At 34.7% G+C, this 21,177-nt stretch overlaps 1 protein-coding gene across 3 annotated transcripts in view; it reads right to left on the reverse strand.

The window, feature by feature from the left end:
• ADA2 (adenosine deaminase 2) overlaps positions 1 to 21,177 on the reverse strand; it is a 79,220-nt gene that overhangs the window by 42,930 nt on the left and 15,113 nt on the right. The window lies entirely within an intron of this gene.

The following is a 21,177-nucleotide window of genomic DNA, read 5'->3' on the forward strand; positions in this document are numbered from 1 at the left end:
TCTTAAACTCTTACTAGATGTGTGACCCTGGATAAGTTTCCTAACCCTGTTTGCCTCAGTTTCCTCATTTATAATAATCTGGAAAAGGAAATGACAAACCACTCTAATATCTCTGGAAACCCCAAAAGGGGTCACAAAGAGTCAGATATGATTTTAAAATGACTGAAAAAGACAGAAGACAACAAAAACCTTCCTTTCAGTGAAAGAAGGTAGGCTGGGGGCAGCTAGGTGGTGCAGTGGATAGAGCACCAGCCTTGAATTCAGGAGGACCCGAGTTCAAATCTGGTCTCAGACACTTAACACTTCCTAGCTGTGTGACCCTGGGCAAGTCACTTAACCCCAGCCTCAGAAAAAAAAAAATTAAAAAAGGTAGGCTGTGGTTACAGAATGTTAAATATGCTGTCAAATGGGTCGATATAAGTTGATTTTGCTTAACCTTTTTTTTTAAACCATACAAGTAAAGGTTCAAAACATAGAGAAGCAATAGAAATATAATCTGAAATTACCATGACATAAAAGCAAAAGGCATCAATAAAAGTTTTTTTTTTTTTTTTTCCAAATAAAAGTTCAGGCATGATTTACAACAAATTAAGAAAAAATTGGACTTTGGCTTCAAAATCTTTTAAACAGCTAAATTACAAATAATAGTTAGAGATTATAAAATGTATGTTTAAGTTTCCCATTAGGAAAAAAAAAAAAGTAATGGCTAAAGCTTTTTGATATGCAGAAATAAATCTAGAGGAAATTCCTGGAAAAGCTTTTTTCAGGAAGACATTGATATGTAAATCAACTGTGAACATCTTGTAGGACCACCTTTAAAACTCAAAATCACTAAATAACCAGGAGTTTCCACATAAATGTTAGATTGGGATAATAAAGTGACAGTGAAAATTTTATGACCTGAAATTGTCACAGGGGTGGGGGGAGAAGAATTAGGTTAAGGATTTATTATGGATATTTTCCAAGATAAGCTAAAATCCAGAAAGGTTGCTATGATCTGTGGTAGTCTCAATTATTCAACACAATTATTAAATGCCAGTCAAATGACCAAATGAAATAATATTTGCAAAGCTCATTTCATTCCACTCCTCTCACTGTACATGGTTTTAGGGATATAAAAGGAGAAATTCAGTTTCAAGGAGAAGAAACTCAGTTATCAGAAGAAAAATTCCTTATTAATGCTGCTCTGAAACAGCAAAATGATAACAGACTGGAAAAATTGGCAATTGTCTTCAGGGAGTTTGAAGAACAGACTCCAGACAGAACATCAGAATGATAGGAATATAGGCATATCTTATCTCCTTCACTGAAATGATCTTAGGATCATCTATTTCAAGGAAAGAAAGGCTTTGATTTGATAAACAAACACAAGATAATTTTGACAGACAATTTGTATTTGGGAAATCAATAAAGAAATATGCTGTTTACATACTAAATATAATGTAATAATATAACATATAATACATATATGTTGTATTTTGTATTATAGTATGTATTTTATATATCATATCTGTTCCATTGATCTCTCTATTTTTCATCCATGCCAAATGATTTGATGACTACTGCTTTATAATATAGTTTGAGGTCTGGAAATGCTATTCTTCTTATTCTTACTCTTTTTTATCATTTCCCTTAATATTCTAGATCTTTTTTTTTTTTTTAAGTTCTTTTATCAATTTCTATTAAGTGCTCCTTGGTAATTTTACATACATACATACACATATATATATACATATATCTACATATATGTATATATATATATAAAATTAAAAATATAAATTTACTTTGATACTATTGTCATTTTTATCGTGTTGACACAGCCTAGCCATGAACATGAAATATTCCTCTACTTATTTAAATTTTTTTTTATTTCTTTAAGGAACATTTTGTAACTGATTCTATATGTGCTTTGAGAGATTGGCCCTCAAATATTTTATGCATTTTACAGCTATTTGGGATAGTATTTTCCTTTCTCCTTGTATTTAATTATTATTGCATATTAATGCTGTTGAATGAATTGAAATCTGCCTTCATATTGTATGATCCTGAGCAAGTCACTTAAACCGTTTCCTTAATTGTGAAATGGGGGTAAATTATAGTATTATCCTAGAGTTGTTGTGAGGTTCAAAGGAGATAATAATTATAAAACATTATGTGCCTGGCACATAATAAGTATTATATAAATGCTAATTGACAGTAATTAATACTAATAATTGGCATGTTCTAGAAATGAGGCAACATGGGAGATTCCAAGGGGTGAGCATTACAAGGAAGAGGCAGAAAGAACCTAGAGGACAGAGCCAAAATGGATACTTTGAAACTTAGATAGCATGAAGATTACAGAGAAAAGAGATAGATTGGATAATTATAGGATTAATAAATCCAAGAATGAGTGTCTAGAATAAACAGAAAGAGAAAACGGATAATAAAAAGAATAAAGAAAATCCCTTTTGGAAAGGGGAATGAAAAATGAAGTTTAAAAGTTAAAGTACAGGACTAAATAAAGAAGAAAAGAGAAAGATGGACTATCAGATGAGAAAAATGGATCAGTGGGGTAAAGGTAAGAGAGACAATGGGAAGAGAGTCATCTTAAAAATCAAACTAATAGAACATTATGTTCTATTATGAAAACAACTATGTTTCATAGGAATTTCAAAATGACTTTCTGCACAGAAAATATTGATGCATCTAAGATAAGAAGAATCTTTTTATAAAATTTCTTTGATAAGGGTTTGGTATTCACGATATATAAATAACTGGGCATCTAGATGGTACAGTGCAGAGAACACTTCAAATCTGCCCTCAGATATTTACTGGCTTTGTGATCCTGGGTAAATTACTAAACCCTGCTTGCCTCAGCTCCTCATCTGTAAAATGAGCTGGAGAAGGCAAAAGCAGACCACTCCAGTATCTTTGTTTAAAAAAAAAAAAAAAGGGGGGGGTCCACAAAGAGTCAGTTATGACTGAAAAATGACTGAATGACAAAAATATCACATTAAAGTTTCAAAAAATTTTAAGTGAAGAAGACTACTGGCTATTTCTCAATAAATAAAAGGCCAAAGTCTATTAACAAATAGTTCTTAGGATATTAACAAATAGTTCCCTCTCTCCACCATGCTGCTTATGCAATACATTACTTCTCTAATTATCTTAATTTTATTTGCTTCAAAATCTCCCCCAGTCCACAATTTTCCATTCCTCCAGGTGTTCAAACTCCCCTCCAGAATACAGCATCGAGTAGACTTTTCAAGTACCAAATCCCCCAGACTACACTCAGCACAGCCTCCATATCCCTTCAAAGAAAATCTTTTGTCATTCACACGAACATTCATCAGTAAAGCAAGACTTGTTCCTTTCCCTAACCTCTTCAATCTTTACCCCCTCCTCCTCACTCATGTCCCTACAGACTTCTCTTCTTGAGACCACAAATGTCAACTTCCTTTCATTGCTAGCTTTCAATTTGACTAAGAATACTACACACTCTTCTCTATCCTCTTTTTCTCCCCCTTTTCATGTACCCTTCCATTTTCATATATCGTGCAGAATAATCTTGTTATTTGAATTTTATTTCCTTTGTATGTGAAAGTCTTTCTACTGATCACTTGAAGACTTTGTTTCTGAATTGACTTTTAAAATTTAATCACTTTAGGTGTCTTTAAAATTTAGTCACTTTTAATCACAACTTTGAAGCCTTGGAATTCTTTCTGGAGGCAATCTATAAATTATTTCAATTGGTATTTTATTATCTGTGTCTAGAAATTCTGGGAAGTTCTCGCATATAATTTCTTGCATTTTGTTACGTAAGTATTTTGGTCTTGTCATCTTCTTCTGGAAGACATATGATCCCTAGGTTCTCTTTACACGACTGTTTCCAAAATCAGTTGTTTCTACTGGAGAGGGAACACATCCACATTTTGTTGTAATGTTATTTTTTTTTTTTACTTTTCATATACTAGATTGTCTTTCACTTCTGTGTACTTGCATCCCAAACTATTATTCTCTCATTTCTTTGGTGACATTTGCCATCACAGATTCCAGGTTTCTATTCTGCCCATTATTTTTGCCGTGTAATCCATAAATTTTGCTTTCATAATTCTCATTTCCCATTCTAAACCACTCAGGAACAATGTGTTGTGGCTCTGTGTTCTCTATAAATTGCACAGGGCCCTCTGTTTCATCAAGTTGTTAGGTCGTTCTTTGGTTTATAGCATTTATTCACAGATGCCTGAACTTGTTTGCTAGATCTGGAGGCTTTATTTTCTGTTGTTGATCTTTTCCCTTTTGGTTTATTTCTTTATGTTCTAGGTTTTTGAGTTTTCTTCTTCCTGAGATCTTTGGTAATTTCAGCCCTATATTTAATTTTTTGATCTGCTTTTTTTGTCTATTTGATCTGTCTTTTGATCTGCCTCCCAATTCTACCTTCCTTCATGCTAATTTTTCAGCTACTCCCCACCTTATTTTTCCTCACTGTTCACTTTTTAACTCCCTCCTTTCTAACATTGACTTCCCAGGGAGCTGGATCTCAATGTTTCTCAATCTCCTCCTATGATGGACAATTGATCGTTCACTACCCTAGATGCCTCAGATAACTTTTGGAGGGACATAATTGGCCCCAATTGAATGCTGAACTCTTTCTCTTATCCCATATACACAGAGTATATACACAGAGATCCCATATCTCGCATCCCATATTCACAGAATGCCTGTCCCAATGACCATACTGCTCTCTCCATTCACTGAATTGATACCATTAGTCTGGAGAGCTACCACACTAGTGCTAGAAGGTTGATTTTTGTAGTTTAGGCCTCTGACATTGGAAGAAGGGGTAAAATGGGAGGAGTGAGTGCTATTTCAAGCACAGATACATTCTGTTTCTTATGTTTAGTCCTTGAGTAGATATTGCAGCCTTGCTGCTGGAATTGTAGGGGGGGGGCAGTAGGGGAGGGAGTGATGAGTGAAATTTTTTAACTTCCTTCAGATTCTGGGTGTTCTAGATCATGGAGACAGCTAAAATTATTTTATCTTTGGCACATAATTTCTGTTTGGATGAGATTTGAGAAGTTACATGGGTTGGAGAAAATGTTTAGTCTTCTATCTTGTTGGTCATATGATCTAGAAGTTCTAGTTTAATGATTTTTAAAATTATTATTTTTTCCCACTAATCTCTTTCAATCAAGTCTATTCTTACCGTGGCCTTACAAATCAATTCACTAAAGGCAGAAATTCCCCATATAAAGAATTTCTTTTTATCAGTGACCATTTTGAGATATTATTATTAGTATTGAAATCTCTGAGTTAAAAGGTATGGAAATTTTAACCACTTTATTTGCATAATTTCAAGATGTTTAACTTTCTAAAGGAAAAGTTAAGAGAGTTGCAAGAAGAAATAGACAGTATTACTATAATAGTGGGAGATCTCAACCTTGCACTCTCAGATTTAGACAAATCAAACCACAAAACAAATAAGAAAGAAATTTAAAAAGTAAATAGAACATTAGAAAAACTAAGTATGATAGACCTTTGAAGAAAACTGAATGGCGATAGAAAGGAATATACTTTCTTCTCAGCAGTTCATGGATCCTATACAAAAAATGACCATATATTAGGACATAAAGATCTCAAAATTAAATGCAGGAAGGCAGAAATAATAAATGCCTTCTTCTCAGACCACAATGCAATAAAAGCTACATTCAGTAAGAAGTTAGGGGTAAATAGACCAAAAAGTAATTGGAAACCGAATAATCTCATCTTAAAGAATGACTGGGTGAAACAGCAAATTATAGAAACAATTAATAATTTCACCCAAGATAATGACAATGATGAGACATCATACCAAGATCTATGGGATGCAGCTAAAGAGGTAATAAGGGGAAATTTTATATCTTCAGAGGCTTATTTGAACAAAATAGAGAAAGAAAAGATTAATGAATTGGGCCTGCAACTTAAAAAGCTAGAAAAAGACCAAATTTAAAACCCCCAACCAAAAATCAAACTTGAAATACAAAAATTAAAAGAAGAAATCAATAATTTCAAGATGCTTTCTAAAATAGTTGTACTAAATCATTACTCCACCAACAGCATGCTAATGTACCTGTTTTTCCATAAGTCTTGCTACATTATCTATTTCCATCCTTTTCAAACACTGCCAATTTTGTGGATATGGGGCAAAAGTTTAGGTTTTATTCTTTTTTAAAAAATTTACCTGATAATTTGGAAAAATGAATAAAAAAAATTTAAAAAAAATTTACCTGAGGCATAAATTCTGTACCAGCCTCTCTTTTTATTTCTGCATGAATATTTATGCTTCAAGTATGTTTCTGGAAAACAACCTGGTTTAGATTCTGTTTATTTTTTCATTTATGGAAAGAAAATTAATAGAAACAACATTAATAATCAATAATTAAAGTGGTCTTATCCCCTTTCTTCTGCTTGCCCTCACTTCATTGAGCCCAGATCTCAAACACTGATTCTTTTTTTTTTTCTTTTAATAGTTTTTATTTACCAGATATATGCATGGGTAATGACAATTGCCAACCCTTTTGTTCTAATTTTTCCCCTCTTCGCCACCCCCCCAAAATGGCAGGTTGACCAATACACGTTAGATATGTTAGATCAAACACTGATTTTATACTTTTTTTCTTTATGATCTGTCCTTCTTTTCTACCCTCCTTTAACTATACTACTTCTCTCTTTTTCATTAAATTTTCTTCTTTTTAATCAGCAAAAATCTGTCTTCTCATCCCCCCCTATCTCCCCTGTTGAAAAAGAAAAACAAAATCTCTGTTGTAACCAAGAAAATAAGTGAAAAATTTCTTCATTGACTATTTTAAAAACAATTTTTACTTCTCCTCTATTTCTTTAAAGACCCCTTTTCCCTTGTAAGACTGATACTCCATTTTATCCTGAATAAGTTATTCTTGGTTTTAAACTTACATTCTATACATTCTGGAATATCATATCCCAAAAGTTCTCTACTTCCTTACAGTAAAGGTTGCTAAAGGATATGTGATCCTTGATCTTTAAATTCTTTCTCTACGAGCTGTAATTTTAATTTTTCCTTGAACTGGGAGTTTGGAGGTTTTTTCCAAGAGTGACTCATGGATTCTTTCATTATTCACTTTGCCCTCTGATTTTAAAAGACCCTGAAAGTTTTCTTTTATAATTTCTTAAAAATTTATGTACAGGTTTTTTGGTCATTGTTTTCAAAAATCTAATTATCATTAAATTCTCCTTGATCTGTTTTCCAGGTCAATTGTGTTTTTGATATGAGAAATTTAAATTTTTTTCTAGTCTTTTCTCTTTGTTTTAACATTTCTTGTTAGCTCATAAAGTCATTGGCTTCTATTCAATCTAGTGTAATTCAAGGGACTTTATTGCTTTGAGTTAAGATTTTGTACCTCTTATTCCACACTGTTGACTCATTTTTCCAATCTTTGTTCTATAGCTCTCATTTATTTTCTGTCTCTTCCTCCAGCATTTTCATTTCATTTATAAAAATGTTTTTAAATGTTAAAAACTTTTGTCTTCCAGAAATTCTAACTTTATTTGTATTCAAGCTGTATTTTATTTTGAGGCTTTGCTTTCAGATGTTTTGGAATCATTCTCTTCTGGATTTGTGTCTTGAACTTCCCATGACAGCTTTTTATGATTGATTCTTTTTTTTTCCTCATTCTTTCAGTTTACTGCCTTACTTGAGACTTTATATTAGGGCTGGGCTTTGAGCACTTTTGTAGGGAAGACCTGTTCTAGGTTTTGTTAATGATTTCTTAAGATATTAAGTACGACTCTAGCCATCTCAAGGACATCTCAGGTTGGGAAGCTGAAAGCATTCAGTACTGCCAAAAAGGTCCTATTAAGGGTAAGTCTAATTGTTAATCCCCTGATCTGAGCTTTCTAAATTCCGACTTTGGTTTAGGTCTGAGCAACTGGCATATGGGCTTGCCTACTTTGAAATGTCAGTAGACGAGTATTGTAGTCAGATGCTAACAGTCAACTGGAAAATCCTGCTGATTCAGTGACAAAAATTTAGTCTTTCTTTTAGTCTGTTGTTCTTCATTAGGCTTCAGACTAGGCTAACTAGAAACTGAAACCTTACTCTGCTCCTGGGATTTCAGTCACATACTGCTCCTGGCTTCTGATTTTTTTTTTTTCTAATTCAGTATTCAGCCTAGGACCTGAAACCATTCTTTATCCTGGAACACTTTTTCTAGAAGCAAGTTCCCTCTTCAGTCCGCCCTGGATCGCTGACCTAGAACAAGGTAGTAAGTGACATTCTGCCAACTGGCTCTTGTGTCTGTACTTCGCATGAAGTCTGATTTGGATCTATAACCTTGAGTTTTTCTTCTCATTTTTAACTTTACTGAGGAAGCGTATTGCAATAATCTTATCATCCCCCACTTTATTATTACTCTTTCCTTCTATGGAGCATGGGATCATAAACTTGTGGTATTCATTTAAATCTTTGCTAGGGTATTTGATATAGGAGCTGGGTAGGCTAGGCCCATCTTTGTCACTATCTTAACCAAAAATTAAGCCTTTTGGAGATAGCAGCATCTGCCAGAACTTATAGTTTATGGGCTTTACTTTTTGAAATCAAGGATTATTTTCATACTATGATGACTCATTTGTAAATGAATGGACTCAGAGAAATTGGGTGCCTTAACACAATCACTGAATTTCCTCATGATTCCCAAATATTGAAAATCTAAGTTAGGGAATTGCTATGGTTATTTAGCTCCAGTGGTTTATGAGTTTCATAGTCTGAAAGTATTCAAAAAATAGATAGATTTTTAAAATTGGCTATTCTGTTCTAAATGCAAGTAAAGGATTTTCAGACATTCCTAAAATTTATGACATCATCTATATCATTATCAATATTGATTCCTCTTATACAGCACATGAACATCAAGTTCCTTTACTTTCCTCTACGTGTTTTAATAGTCCTTTTCTATCTAACACCATAATAATAAGTGGCTCACTTTTTGTAGGCCTGTTTGGTACATGAGTTATATTATTTCTTTTATTCATGCCTAAAAATGAATTACTCAAATGTACTACAAATATACTCACTCCCATTACCAACCATCTGCTGGTGGGTCTCCCTGCCTCAAGTCTCCCCCCACTCCAGTCCAGTTTGACTATCAGATTTATCTTCCTAAAGCACTTCTGACTCTGTTACATACACCACCTCCACCCTTCCATTCAATAAACTATAGTTGGTACCTAATCACTAAAAGGAACAAATATAAAATCTTCTGCTAGGCATTCAAAGTCCCTCCTAATTTTACCCCCTAATCCTCTAATCTTATCCCTTTCTCCTCACCACATATTATGTGGCCTGGTGACATTGATCTCTTTGCAGGTATTCTCAGAATATACTCCAGGCATTCTGATTCTCTATTCACAAACAACAACCCCCTTTATAGATTTTCAGGGTACTTACCCATCTCTCTCCTTTAGCTTTGTTGCCACTATTATTTCTGAAATATTTCTGGAATAAGATATCCAACTTTTCTATTTCTTTCCATTTTCTTACCCATCTTTACCACAATTACTTCTTTATTATTATTCAATTCCAATATTATTTCTTAAAGTTATTGACTTTGCTTTGAATTATACCATTGAATCAATATTGATTTATTGAGCCCCTTGTTGGGTCTGTGTGTCTTAAAAAATATAAAAAACACAGTCCCTTCCCTCAAGGAACTATGCTCATAAAAAAAATAATTAGCAATAGAAAGCAATAGGATAAATGTCATGGAAGTTCAATGCTATGAAATGTCTAATTATAGACTTCAAAAGTGAAGGAAAACTTACTTGACAGAAGAGATGGTCCTTTAAGGCTAGATACAATTCAAGTAGAGATAGACAGAAAGAAGGAAAGATGGCAATTCAGTCATGGCAATGGTAGGAACACAGGGGTTTACTGTGACTTAGCTAAAACTGACCATCGGTTATCATCTATCACCTCCTAACCACCTTTCTTCCAGAAAAAGAAATAAGAGGTATCTGTGCTGAAATAAATGAGGTGTTAAGTATTTTAAAAGTTATCCTAGAACTCAAAAAGGACGCTCCCTTTGCTGCTAACATACAGATTTCTATTTTGAATTCCTGAAGTAGAATACAGTAAAGGAAATATGAGAATGAGAAATGAAAACCCTAAAGAGGCCACATTACTGGATGGTGGCCAAAATGTGGACTTGTACAGAGTTAAAGAAGGCTTTTAGAAAAACAAGGGCAGATATGTAATTACAAAAACCATAGGAAGAGCTGAAGAAGTACATCCTCATCATGGCTAACATTTATATAGTACTCTTGGGTTTTACCCTTATAAATATTCTCTGATTTTATCCTTACAAAAACTCTAAAAAGATAGATTCAATTATCATTTTTACTTTATAGATAAAGAATCTGAGCCAAACATCCATTGATTTGCTCAAGATCACAGAACTAGTATCTAAGGCTTGATTTGAACTCAGCTCTTCCTGACTCAGTCCAGCATTCTAAACACCAAGTCAGATAGCTCCTTCCTCTGATGTTGTATATACTGTCAGACAAGATGATTGTTTTGTTTTGTTTCTTTCTTCTTTTATAATTGATATAAGGAATAGCTATATGAGGAAGGAAAGATAAAGGAATATGTTTTAAAAAGTTATAATTTTAATTGACAAAGAAAAACTAAGAAAAATGTGTTTGTTTTTAAGGGGAGGAAACTTAAGTGGATAATCTAAAGTAAGGGTTGGAATTAGGGTCATGGCTGCTAATAAAAGCTGAGATTCCAAGGGTCTCCACCTTGCTCCAAGATCTGACATCTGCCGAGTCAGTGAGGGAAGTGGATTCAGACACATCGGGTCTATCTAAAGGCAATGAGTATATATCTGAGTCCCCCACAGAAAATGACTTTATTCCTTTAAGGGATAAAGGAAGTACTGAACACAGTCATAATGATCTTGCCAGCTGTCCCTACCTCCAATCCTCTTGTCTTGTGTTTGTGTGTTCCTTTCTACTCTGTTTTCTATACCCCTTCACGGGCAAATCCCAGTGCTATACTCAAGAAAGTTGTGAAGAATATTCACACTTAGTCATTTTCTTCTTCACATTTAATCAGATACTGCTTTTTCTGCCCTAATTCAGGTTAATAAGACTGGAGTCCTATCCTTGTGTCCCAATCTCTCAATCAATATCTGACCACTGATCCTGGTTATTTTGGCTCCTTAATTTGAAGTTCCTGAAATCTACTCTTGGATCTCCCTGGTGCTTTCCTGAGGCCCTTTTGAACTTATTCCAAGAATTAGTACCATCCTTGTTTATTTACACTGACCTTTGAACCAAATTTATCTTTGTTCAAAGCAGTCATTTATTCCCTTCCACCTCAAACTGAACTATCCAGTCTCAGAGCCATTCTCCACCACCCAAAGATGAATAGCTTCTGGGTGCTGACCCTTCAACATTTTAATGCCTGAAAGATATATCAAAAAGTATTGAGAATATGAGCTTAAGCCTGTGGTATACTGCAACCACGTGGAGCTTAATCCTCAAATTCTCCCACTTTCTTGTGGCTGTTGTTCAGCTGTTTTCATGTCACGGTATTCCTGGCTCCACTTGGGGTCTTCTTGGCAAAGATATTAGAGTGGTTTGCCATTTCCTTCTCCAGTGATTTTACAGATAAGGAAACTGAGACAAACAGGGTTAAGTAGACTCACCCAGCATCACATAGCTAATAAGTGCCTGAGTCGGGCCGGAACTCTATCCTCTGCACCATCTAGCTTTAGTATCATTATTTGGGAACCTATAACAATGTTGCCATGGCAAAAGTTAAACAGATCTACAGTTACAGAAGAAGCAGTGAGACCTCAAACATGATTTTTTGTTGTTGTTGTTGGAGAATCCTCCCGTTTTAATCCATGAGTGATGACACTGAAAAAAACAAAACAAAACAAAACAAAACAAACAAACAAGCCCAAATCCATTCATTTAATATACAACTCCACAGCACGAAAGTGTATGGGCACGTGATTCTGGGGCCAGAGATCTTAATTTCCTAATCCTGATGGCTAAGTACCTCTATTTAAGGGCTTCCTTCAGGTTTCCACCTTGGCTTCTGTCTGGTAAAGGGAATCGAAATGTTGGATCCCCATTAATCTATAGGAAAGAGTTTAGAAGTAGGAAAGACAGAATAATACAAATGTAACTTCTCCAACTTAAACTTTTTCTCACAGGTTTGATCCCCAGAGGAAACTAAGATCTTGGATTCTACGGGTGATCTATGGGGTTACTCATCTAAAACAATAGCTCATGAAACCCATCAGTGTTTTTCTCCTTAATGTTAATCAGCTATCAGATACAATTAACGCTTAGCAACAAAACATTCCTCCATACCTTTATAAATCTGAGGTGAACACTCTCATCAATAAAGGCCAAAATCCCTAGGAAAGTAGGTACATAAAGTATAATGTCAATGAGACTCATGTAGCAGAAGCAGTTTATAATTCCAATCTCACAAGAATCTAATACTCTTTCTTGCCCGTGGAGTCCTCACAAAGCTCCCCCTTGGGGGACACATCTTTGCTGAAGGGATCCTTAGATTGAACTCAGCTTGACTCATAATTACCAGGCTTACCACTTTCTTGAATCCCAAACTGACTTTCTTTTCTGTTGCCAAAAGTCCTGATTCTTGAAGTTGTTTCTTCTCTTAAATGGCTATATCTCTATACCAGGGGTTCTCAAACTACAGCATCTGAGGACGTTTATGCGGCCCACCAGTTATGGCAAATGGGAGGGGCGGAGACAGAGTGTGAGTTTTTATTTTTACTATATTCCGGCCCTCCAACAATCTGAGGGACAGGGAACTGGCCCCCTATTTTAAAAGTTTGAGGACCACTGCTCTATATTTTTGTTTATCTGGACTGTCTCCATTCTGTCCAACTCTCTAACTATTGGCTCTACCTACAGAACGAGGGAGGGGGAGAGAATTTCTTCTGCACAGATGTCTCCATTAGTAATTCTTTGACTGCACTCACCTGAATTTCTCTAAAACTCTCAGAAAGGCTTAGCTATTTAAAACACCAAAAGGGCATGGCCCATTTTTAGCCTAAGTGATTATTTTGTCTTTCTGAGTCATTCAAGAATTATGGTCACCTTCAAAACAAAAATTTCAGAATGGTATCCTTGGTTTATTGAGAAATATTTTCTCATATGAAAGGGAACAGGAACTTCAGCACAAGGACTGCTTAGAATAAATTTAATCAATCAATTTACAAGGATTTTTTTTGTTGAGGTTTTGACATTTGAACACTTTGAAAATTTATCCCTAAAATTTATATCTCCAGGTTCTTGTCTCAAATACCTCACTATACCGGTCATATTTTGTCTTTTCCAAAATATTTTACAGCATCTTAGATTTAGAGTTGGAAGGGATCTTGGAAATCAATTAGCCCAGCTTCCTTACTTAAAAAAATGAAGAAACCAAGGTCCAAAGAGATGGAGCGATTTATTTGCCTAAGATTACAAAGATGATCTGTTCAACCACCATCCAGGTCTGGATCCAAGAACAGAATAAAGCAACATAAGAAAGTCAGAAACAGAATGAGATTTTGAACAAAGGTACATAGTTCGGTAGTTTTTACAGGTTTTACCTGGCATTCTAAACTAGACATAAATATAACTGGGAACAGATTGCCTTCCAAGAGGCTAGGAACTCCCAGTGAGTCAAAAGTTTACAAATGTCTGAAAAACTGCTGATCACAGAGAGAACTGGAGCAAAGAAAAAGCCATGAAGATGCCAGAAAGATGATTAAATTCAAGTAGAGAGGAAAATGATGAGACTATCCACTGTCATAAAACTCAGCCAGTTGGGTGAGATAGAGAGGATAGCAGGTCTAAACCTTAATGTTTCTTCTACCAAATCCAACTCCATTTTCTTCAAGTGCTTGCCTATAGTTAATTGTTGGCAAATCTCAAACCCATAATTCTTTACCCTTATTCTTCTTCCCATACCATGATAAGTGTGGTTGGGAAAATTGGTGGGTAATAATCAGTCTGGGCACTACTAGAATATCTATTTGAAAGTGCCAGATCCATGTATGTGGCTAGAATGTGAACTACTTATAAAATTATATGAAATAGAGATTGGAGGGTCAGATGGAAAGGAAGATATATTCTGTTTTTATAATCCTGAATCAATATTGAATCAGGCCAGTAGTATTGCTCTACAAGGTCTAGAGAGTTCTAATTTTTAGAATAGGAGAACATAGAGGGCAACTAGATAGAGCATCAGCCCTAAAGTCAGAAGGACCTGAATTCAAATCTAATCTCAGAAACTTAACACTTCCTGGCTGTGTGATCCTGGGCAATTCACTTGCTTCAGCAAAGAATGAAAGAAAAAGAAATAGGAGAACACAATTGCACTGAACACCTTCTGATAATGCCAGAGGTAGTCAAAATTCATCTGGGCTTTAAAGTTTATAAAGTACTTTACATACAATAGTCCCATTGCTCAAGTCACATCTGGAATACTTTCTGGGTATGCATATCACATTTTTTAAAAATTATTTTTTCTGGTTATACATGTATGTTAACTTTTTTAAATACATGAAACATGTTGGGGGAGAAAAATCAGAATAAAAGAAAAACCACAAGAAAGAAAAAAACAGAAAAAAGGATTGAACATATCATGTGTTAACTTACATTCATTCTCCATAGTTCTTTTTCTGGATGCAAATGGTGTTTTCTATTCAAAATTTATTGGAATTGCCTTGGATCATTGAAGTTCTGAGAAGAATCAAGTCTTTCATAGTTGATCATCGCACAATCATGCTATTACCATATACAATGTATTCCTGGTTCTGTTTGTTTTGCTCAGCATCAGTTCATGTAAATCTTTCCAGGCCTTTCCAAAATAAGCTTATTTATTATTTTTATAGAACAATAGAACATTACCTTCATATACCACAGCTTATTCATTCCTCAATTGATGGGCATCTACTCATTTTCCAATTCTTTGCTATCACAAAAAGAGCTGCCATAAACATTTTTGCACATGTACGTCCTTTTCTTTATGATTTCCTTTGGATACAGACCCATTAGTGGCACTGCTGGGTCAAAGGGTTGCATAACACATTTTGTAAGGGAAATTGGCTAGCTGACAGTGGTCCAAAAATGACCAGTAGATGGATCTCAGTTTCTACATCTATAAAATGACAAGATTTCTTAGAACTCTAAATATTAGGCAGGCAGGAAACAAGATTAAGCACTTACTATGTGCCAGGCCAAAAAAAGAGGGGGAGAGTTGGGGTGGGGGAAGAAATAGCCAAGTGATAGAGATTAAACCTATCATTTCATTGGAAATGGGAGCTCCCCATGAGGAACTTTCTCTACCAGCGTAGGTTGGTACCTTCTCTGTAAACTGATTTCAAGGCTGACTTTCTTTTCATTAAGCAATCCTGTATCTCTTCTTGATAGCCAAACTACTAGAAAAAGACATATATGTTATTTGTCCCCAATTCCTCACTCCTGTTGATTGTCAAATCCCTTGAAACCTGGCCTTGAATAATAACATTCAACTGAAATTGCTCTTTCCAAGGTTAACAAAACTGTTTTAAGGAGGTTTTTTCTCAGTTCTCTTCCAACTTGACCTCTTTGCGGATTTTTATTTACTGGATCTATGATTTCATTGATAAGGAGAACTGTCAGGGAAAAAAAAAAAAAACTCCGATTATTGCATAACCCTGAAAGGTTAAGCAATATGCCCAGGATCACACAGCCAAAATATGTCAGAGGCAAAATTGTACCCCCAATCTTCCTCACTCAAGGCTTTCTCTTCCTTTAGCTTCAATAATACTTCTGTCTCTTGCTTTTCCTCCTTGTCTAGATATTTCTTTCTTGTCTCCTCTGCTGAATCCATCTGCCTCTCACTAAGTATGGTTTTCCTTTTTTTTATGTTTCCTTTCTCTCTTAGTAATCTAACCCACTTTAATTTAATAAGCATGTGTAAGCATATGACTCTCAAATCTTTCTTCTGGACTCCAATTATGTATCACTAATTGCCTGGTAAATAAGTCCACCAAGATGTCCCATTAACATTTCTTTTTTTTTTTTTTTTTTTCCCTGAGGCTGGGATTAAGTGACTTGCCCAGGGTCACACAGCTAGGAAGTGTTAAGTGTCTGAGACCTGATTTGAACTCGGGTCCTCCAGAATTCAAGGCTGGTGCTCTGTCCATTGAGCCACCTAACCCCCATTAACATTTCAATCTCAACATGACTTAAATGGTACTCCTTATCTCCCAACTAACTTTTCTATTGCTGCCGAGAATCCTATCGTCCTTTGAGTCTCCCATGTTCAAAACCTTTGAATCATCCATTACTCTCCCCTCTCCCTCCATATCTCATTCTAACTCCTCATTATCTTTCCCTTTCTCTCTAATAACAAGATTCTAGTTCAAACCCTCATCACTTCTATTTTGTACTATAGCATCAGCCTCCTAATTAGTTTTCCCAACTTCAGCATCTCTTTTCCCTAACATATCCTCTATACAGTTACTAACAATCATCCTAAGAAAAAAATCTGAAAATATCACCCCCCCTACTCAAAAATATTCAGTCACTCCCTATTTCTTTTATGATAAAATTCAGATTAATCTACCTAGCATCTGAAACTTTCCAAATCTTGGGGAAAATTCCAAAACTGTTTTTTTAGACTTATGATGTACTCTTTTATATATGGAGTGCTGTAACCAAACTGGCCGACTAGCTAGTCTCCAAATTGTCTTGGATACATGTCTTCATACGTAATCTTGTCCTTGCCTGGAAAGTTCCCTCTTTTTCCTCCACCTATTAGAATTTCTAGATTCTGATGCTGAGTGAAGTGAGCAGAACCAGAATAACACTGTACACACTAATAACAAGATTATGGGATGATCAACTGTGATGGACTTGGCTTTTATTAGTAATGCAATGATTCAAGGCAATTCCAAGAGCTGGAATGGTAAATGCCATCTGCATTCTAGAGAGAAAACTATGGAGACTGAATGTTGAACAAAGCATACTACTTTCATCTCTTTTTTATTTGTTTTTTTTTTCTTTCTCATGGTTTTTTTCCCCTTTTTGTCTGATTTTTTTTGTACAGCATGATAAATATGGAAATATGTTTAAAAGAACTACAAATATTTAACCTACATCAGATTGCTTGCTGTCTTGAGAAGAAGGCAGGAAAGAGAGAGAAGAAAAATTTGGAACACAAAGTCTTGCAGAAGTGAATGTTGATAATTATTTTTGCATGAGTTTCAGAAAATAAAATACTACTCAAATTTTTTTTTAAGAATTTGTAGATAACTGTATGGACATGTATACATATATTATATTTAAAATATACTTTAATATATTTAATATGTATTGGTCAACCTGCCATCTGGGGGAGGGGGTGGAGGGAAAGGGGAAAAATTGGAACAAAAGGTTTCGCAACTGTCAATGCTGAAAAATTACCCATGCATATATCTTGTAAATAAAAAGCTATAATATGATGAAATAAAATAAAATAATTTGTAGATTTTTTTCAAAGGATTGGTTTAGGTGGTACCTTCTTAGTGAACTCTTTCCATCTAAATATGAGTGCTCACTTACTCCTCAAATTATATTATATATATGTAAATATATATGTATTTGTATATGTATATTTATTCCCCCTAATAAAATGTAAACTCCTTAAGAGGAGAGAACTGTCTATTTCTTTGCAGGTTCTGATACCTAACGTAAAGCCATGCATATATAATTGCACAAATTGCTTACAGTCTTGAAGAAGGGAGAAGTAAGGGATAGAGGGAGAAAAAAAATTTGGAATTCTAAATCTTATCAAAATGAGTGTTGAAAGCTATGCACAAAACAGATACTCAGTAAATGATTGGTGAATTGAATTGCTAAATTAAATGGCCTTTTCTGGATTCTCATTCTCTAGACCCTTCCTTCAGACACAGTGGCTCACGCCCCTCTTTGCTAAGTACTCTCTAATCCTTGGCCTCTTTAACTAATTTTCTCCTGATTCTCCTCCTCTATGGCTGACCTCATATTTGCTGGTTCATCATCCAAATCCCATTCTCTAGGCCCGAATATACACCTATTCTATTTCTTTTTCTTTTCTCATTTAGCAATCTCATCTGCTTTCCTGAGTTCAATTATCTCCTCCATACAAATGATTAAATGATTCTCAAAGTTATATATCTAGCCTTAACTTCTTTCCTAAATTCCAATCCTAAACCTCCAAATCCTGTTGAAACTGTTTATCTATGTCCTGCTGGCACCTTAAATTCAAAATGTCTACCACTGAACTCATTTTCCCTAAATCCATCCTCCTCCAAATTTTCCTTTTTCTGATGATGGTAGAGTATATTCTTGTTTTAAAGGATCAGAATAAGAAGTTATATAACATAAATGTAATCATATATTATTATACAATAAGAAACAACAAATATAAGAAATTCAAGAGAAATTGGCAAAGATGGAGAAGTCGAACACCATTTTCTCACACATCTACTACAAAAATGATTTAATGAGAGTGCTTGATCAGTAAATCCAAGGAGTAATCACAGTGGGTCATTTTTCCAGCCCCAAGATCACAAATTCACCCTAAAGAACCTTACAAGTTGATAAGAATGGGTCCAACAACATTCTACTGAAATTCCACTCAAAGACAAACATGTTGTTGTGTTACCTATACGAGTCTAGAAACTACTCATGCTCAGTCCTAAAGGGCAGTAATCAGAATATGCCTAAAATCAAACTATTTACAGCCTACTAAATGTTGCAACTCTCTGGCCTAAGCCACCTCTGAAATCCTTGCAGAACCTTGATAAAAGGGATACAGATTATCCAAATCCCAATATTCCCTCAAAAGTATGCAGAATCTGGCCCATAAACAAAATCCCAATTTAGGAAATAAGGCCCAAAGAAATAATAAACAAGCAAAAAACACAGATAATAAAGATCTGCTTTTGAGACAGGGACACCCAAGGCATAAACACAGAAAAAAATAATAACTTACAAAAACTAAGAGAAAAATACAGCTTGGCCATAAGGTCAACTAGAATTTCTGATAAGGAATAAAGCAAAACATTTGTTTAAAAAAAAAAAGTTAAAAGCAATATTATAAATGAAATGAGAGCCCTAGAAGAAATAACTGAAAAAGAGAGTACTAAAGGAAAGATTTAGGAGGAAAAATTAGCAACCTTAACCTAGTAACACATTCCCTGAAAATTATAATGGATTAAACAAAAGTGAATGATTTTACAAGACAAGAAGAAATAGAAAAAACAAATCTAATAATCTTTTCATTGGTCATTTCCTATCACCCAACTGAACACCAGTTACATACCAGATACCTACAAAGGTATCCTCCCATTCCTTAACTCCCTTTTCCACCTATACATCTCTAACTGATTTATCAGGGTGACTTTATCCTGAAGTCAATGACTGGTGAGTCTCTGTAATTCAGTCACTCATTGATTGGTGAGTTTCTGCCAGGGAATTTCCATTTCTTGAGATGACCTAGTCATGCTGTTCACTCTCTACTACTGGTTTATCCTCTGGCTTGTTTTATTCTCTACATTAGCTGACTGACCCTGTCCAGATGATAATCTCCCTGGATTTATTCCTAAATAATTAGCATATTCCCACTTTGTCATATTTTCCACTTTCCAATGATTCTGAACTCTCAGCTATCAGTGTTTGAACCTCATTGTCCATCACTTTTTACCAACTCCCTTGTTCTTATTCTCCTCTAACTATCTCCCCTCTCCCCATTGTCCCCCTCCAGGTCTTCTCTGCTATTCTAAGGGTTTTTCTGAAGTGCCTGTCCCACAGGTAACAAACTAGCTTTCACCTTAAATCTTCTCCTTTTTTACTCCTATAATCCTATATCCACTGAGACCTGGTTTCCTCCTAATAATATTTTCCTGGCCACATTTTCCAGTGCTGATTTCAGTTTTATTCATATACTACCATCACTATCACTACCCCATTTCCCCATTCAAGGCAAAAGAATTAAAATAATTTTTCATCCCCATTGTCACTTGCAGCCTCTTCCTGTACCACCATAACTCAGTAATCCCTTTTGTCTGATTTTAACAGGGTTTTATCCATTGCCCCATGTGTAGCCTATTGTCAGATTATGCATCATGATAGTTGACAACAAAATCAATTCTTATCCCCTCTCTATTTATTCCTGGTTCATTTCCTTGTTAATTCTGATCCTGGGATCAAGGACAATTAAAGGATATTTTTCTCTCTTTTCTTCACAAATTAATAGGAATTTCTCTCACTAAATAGTTATAAGTTTCTAGTTTATTATTTAAACTGGGGGGAAACAATTTCTTTTCCTGTAAGAAATAATTTTTGAAAGACTATTTCTTAAGATGATGGCCAGACATCAGTTTTACAGGCTTAAATAAACATCAACATTTCTGGTAATACAATTAATACTGTAACAAATAAAACAGACATATTTAATATTTCAACTATGTATCACAGTGAGAAAGATAACAAATATGACAACTGCTAATTTTCCCTCAACTCTGGAAAAGCAGTCCTATCATTCAGCTCTCTCAAGAGGCAGTCAAAGGCTCTCAAGAATTCTCTCTCTTTAGGATACCTTCTTCACAGCATGAGTTCAATCCCTCAGGAGATTTCTTCAATCTTTCTCAAAGATAAGTTTACTCTATCAATCTATACTTCTCTTTGTACTTCACATAATCTCTCCAGCCATGACAGTTAATAGTCTGCAGATAAAAGTTAAACTACAACTTTCCTCAAGATTGTACTAGCCTTTAAAGATAGTTTCTGCAGAAGGCGTTTGACACTGATGTTACATTTCTCCCTACATGCAAAATACTTTTTGGTTTCTAGAAAATGATTAGTAAAAATTAAATATACTTTAATATTATATATAACAAAATATCACAATGCAAAGCCCTCCTTGACAAATTAAGTGTTTAAAATATAGGATGTTTAAATGTCTTAATGCAGTTTTAAGCTTTATATAACTGCAGGAGTACAAAAGCCATAAACTTACCAAAAAAAATCTAAAAGATCACTTATTTAAAATTTTTAAAAAGATTGACATTCCTTATTAAAATTCAACATATACACCATCTTGTGCTATATATTACTCTAGTCAGCTGCTGTTCGGTGACT

Source organism: Sminthopsis crassicaudata, chromosome 5, assembly GCF_048593235.1.
Source record: "Sminthopsis crassicaudata isolate SCR6 chromosome 5, ASM4859323v1, whole genome shotgun sequence".
Taxonomy (NCBI): Eukaryota; Metazoa; Chordata; class Mammalia; order Dasyuromorphia; family Dasyuridae; genus Sminthopsis; species Sminthopsis crassicaudata.